Raw genomic sequence first — 4375 nt, forward strand, 5'->3', positions numbered from 1 at the left:
TTGTGTCCATGTGTTTGTGACTCTCCAGGGGAGGCTGGGTTTGATGGGCCTCCAGGCCTCCTGGGACAGTGGTGAGTAGACAGCAAACAAGTATGTACCTTCCATACACTCTTAGAAAAAAAGGGTTCATACAGTACAGCACAATATCATAATGGGCCCCAATTCCTAATGCTATGTTACTCATCCCATATCACATAACTCAGTGTGTATATTCTTGTTTTGTGTAGGGAGCCACTGGTTTCACAGGCCGTGTTGGCGATCAGGGAGTTAACGGCTCACAGGTGAGGGGACATTTTGACCCCAGAAGATGAGGGTCTTCCCATAATTTTTTAGTTAACTACTTTACTGGTAGCTCTTTCTGAATATGTCAACCTTCACCAAGGTAGCCTGCTTTTACCTTCTAGGGAGAGTTGGGGCCTGTTGGAGTCATCGGCCCCAGAGGCCCCCAGGTAAGAGGAGGCGTTTGCTTGTTGTGTTTTCTTGCCTAAAGTTGGGTCACATTTAACAGAACTCAATGCTTGTAAGACTATACTTGGAAATATTACACACATACTATACAACATGTTTTAAAATGACCTGTTTTCTATTTATTTCACCAGGGACCCCAGGGTTTAGATGGTGAGAGTGGGCCTCCCAGGACTCAGGGGAATCCAGGTCAGTCTCACTCAGCTGCACAGTAATGTTCCCTAACCTGGGACCCGATTCCTAACTTGGGACCAGATGATTGACTAATGTATTTGGAAACATATATTTTTCAGAGGGATTTCTCACCATAATAATATATAATATCAGGGGGTTAAAGGTCATCTGTACTGTTTTCATATTTTCACAGGGACAGCCTGGGATGAGTGGTGCCCTTGGTCCGAAAGGTGATCCTGTAAGTCTCTCCTCTCTTCTCTCGTAAAGTTAATTCTGCTCTAGTAAATAAATGACTATAAATGTCTCTCTCCAACCCCCTCTTTTCCTTCCTTTCTCTGTCTTCCTCAGGGGCCTATGGGGACAATGGGTATCCGGGGTGAGCGAGGGTTCGAGGGGCCCATGGTGAGTAGCATAGTACCCAGTGGACTGACCACCTAAACCCCACTCTTCCTTCCAGAGACACACACACATAGCAACCTCACAGTACCCCCATTTGTCACTTAAAGCTAGAATCTTTAATTAAAACAATAACAACGTGGTTACCCCGCCAATGTTTTGGTAAAAAGCTGAGGGAAAGATCTAGAGAGATGTAACCACTTTAAAATTCATAGACAGAGCTATCGATGCAAGTACTGACCATCCATTATGCCAATATTATAGTAAAACATTTTTTTAGGCTATACAGTGTTTGTTTACATTTACTGTACATTGTTTACAAACATAGTAAAACAAGCTTATATTTTGTGTTCTGATGGGGTAATAAATTGAACTAAGCTGATGATGTATTTATAAGTTGTATGTCGCAACTAAGGATTCCAGTTTTAAGTCACAGCATTAGGCTACTGATGATACTACTCAGTGTGTATCCCATTACCTACATATTGAAGCTTTTATGTGTTGTGGAACGCTGATCTTAGCTAATGGATGAAAGCTCTATCCTCAAGCTGTATGATCTTCTGATAGCCTTATCCTCTAGCTTAAGAGAGTAACCCAAATATTGTGACTAAAATATTTGTCAAAAACCTATTTTTAGTGACAAATTACAAGACTATAACTGACTAAATGCTATTGTAAAGTGGCTGTTCCACTGATGTCAGAAGGTGAATTCACCAATTTGTAAGTCGCTCTGGATAAGAGCGTCTGCTAAATGACTTAAATGTAAATGTAAATGTAGACCCAGAAAAAAAACTAAAATGATTTTTCATTTCTGTTCACCAATATGAGATGTGACGGATACTAAGTGGACTGGACAATCGTCTTTTGGAGAGATTGAGAGCTTTTCAGTAATAAGCTCAATTAATATTAGCAGCACAGTTGCGCAGCTCAGTTCTGTTCAGCAGTGGGATGGACACACCACATTCGCTAGCAATAGCTATACTGTAGATAACAACCTGGGGCACGTTCAGTAGGACACAACATTTTGGAACATTCAGATAGAAATATGATATGTAGAACAAACATGCCTCTCTGTGATGTTGAATAAGGAATAATGTATACTTTGCTTACTGCTGATCACGTCCCATGTTGTTAGCTATAGCTAGCTAATGAGGTAACATGACTAAACAAGATGTAGTCTAAACAAATGGTTAACGGTCCAGTCCGCAAGTTGCCTAGTTTTTAGAACGGCCCACGATATGCTTTATGAATGTAAAATGCAGCCCGCCAATGCACAATACAAAGAAAAAACATAGCGCTGGTATTATGGGTCATATCTTTTGAACGGTTGTGCCAGAATCAAGTCGTTTTCTCAAGAGGAAAAGATGGAGACTTGGCTACGTTGGCTACAGAACCTGGAGCAAATGCAGTGGGGAAAGTGGGAGGGTTAAGCTAGACTCTAAATTCATGGACTTTCTGTCTGCAATATTCGAGAACGTTTTGCAGCTGAACGTGGCCCTGGCAGCATTACCAGTAGCCTATATGCTAACATTTGGTGGCACAGAAAGAAGGGAAAAGGAACAGTAATCCATGTGTTGACTAAATTCCTCTTGCCACTACACTACCTGACAACTTTGTCAATACTTTTTGTTGAGCGTGTAAAACCCAGCAGCCTTGCAGTTCTTGGCAGCAACGTTGCAGTTCTCTACTACTATACCCCGTTCAAAGGCACTTCAATCTTTTGTCTTGCACATTCACCCTCTGAATGACACACACATACATTCCATGTCTCAGTTGTCTCAAGGATTTAACATCATTTTTAACCTGTTTCTTCCCCTTCATCTACTCTGATTTATAGTGAATTTAACAAGTTTAACAATAAGGGATCATAGATTGCAACTTGATTCACCTGGTCAGTCTGTCATGGAAAGAGCAGGTGTTCTTAATGCTTTGTACACAGTGTATATGTTTGTGATACAGTATTTCTGCTGTTGGGAAGAGAATATGATGTTATGCAGGAAACTATGTTGGTAGGACAAGGCTATGCATGTTTGTGCACAAGACAGGGATTTGTGTTTAGTATAGGTTAATGAGGCAATACAAATGTGATGTAACTTAATGCCCTTTCATTTTAGTCAACTAAAGTGACCCTTTTTTTCATCAAAATGACTAAGACTAGACTATATCTAAAAAATATCCAAAATGAACACTGATCTGAATGATGACCATTGGCTCCATTGTAAACTAAAACAATGATAACTAACCTGAACAACAGTATACAAGGCATATTGACTTTTGAGAGAGACATATAGGGAAGCATACAGTAATCACAGGTTTTGAATTGGGAGAGCTAGCTAAAACAGTAGGTGAGACAACAACAGCTAATCAGCTAGCACAACAACAGCAGGTAAAAATGGCGTTGACGAGGCAGGGAGGGTCGGATTAACTACACACAGTGACTGAGTGCGGCTGGGGCCGACAGTTAAAACATAAACCAGCAGAATGGAGTACCGTGATTAATGGACAGTCCAGCATGCATCAGCTATGTAGCCAGGTGATCAGTGTCCAGGGGGCAGCTGTGGATGGGGCAGGGAAGCAGAAGGTGCAGAAGGTAAAGCCGCTAGCAGTGGCTAAACATGGCTAAATAGCTTGTAGCTAGTTAGCTTCTGGAGGTTCTTGAATGTGTTCTAAAAATTACAAATAACAGCAGATTCCGTATCACATTGGGTGAGGCAGGTTACCGGGAGGTATAATCGAATTAAAAATTGAAAAGATATTGAAAGTAAATATGATGCATTGTGAAACAGTGTTGTTTGATGAAGGCATTGTCTGTATAGTTTTGTTGGCCTTTTCCCTCAGCACTGTCCCAGCCATATCCATGGCAGCATGAAGAATTAAGCCCTCCACAATAGAATGGGGCTTGCCTGTCCTAGACACTCGGTAGCTCACCGTATAAGGCGCTTCTAGCCCCTTCTTATTTATGTTATCTGTTGCTTTTATACGTCTTACTACTCAAAAGTCATCTTTATTCTCGCTTATTTTTCAAATTGTCATGTTTAATTTCTAAATGTCTGCGCAAGAGTGAAGGTGTCCTGCGAGAAAGTAATGGTTAATGTGATTCAATGTTAATTATTTGACTAGGCTACCTGTATTTGACATTGTGTTGTTATTTCGCTGAACACTAGATGGTTTAATTTTATTTTTGGCAGTGAAACGAGACTACTCAGGCGAGAGAAAAAAAACTCACCCAAATGTATAGCCCTGTTGGAAAATATAAATGTATTCTTTGAAAATGTGAGGTTTTCAAGTAGATGGTTTTCAGTCTAGTCAGTTTACATTGTCAGTCAGTATGGCTGAAGTG

The 4375-nt window shown here is 40.7% G+C and overlaps 1 long non-coding RNA gene across 1 annotated transcript; it reads left to right on the forward strand.

The window, feature by feature from the left end:
• The first annotated feature begins 236 nt into the window (after positions 1 to 236).
• Positions 237 to 1042, forward strand: LOC135534744 (uncharacterized). The gene is made up of 5 exons (XR_010454734.1): positions 237 to 281; positions 405 to 449; positions 600 to 654; positions 833 to 877; positions 988 to 1042. It is a non-coding gene; the product is annotated as an uncharacterized LOC135534744 (long non-coding RNA).
• The last annotated feature ends 3333 nt before the right edge of the window (positions 1043 to 4375 follow it).

The sequence above is a fragment of the Oncorhynchus masou genome, unplaced genomic scaffold (genome assembly GCF_036934945.1).
Source record: "Oncorhynchus masou masou isolate Uvic2021 unplaced genomic scaffold, UVic_Omas_1.1 unplaced_scaffold_3908, whole genome shotgun sequence".
Taxonomy (NCBI): domain Eukaryota; kingdom Metazoa; phylum Chordata; class Actinopteri; order Salmoniformes; family Salmonidae; genus Oncorhynchus; species Oncorhynchus masou.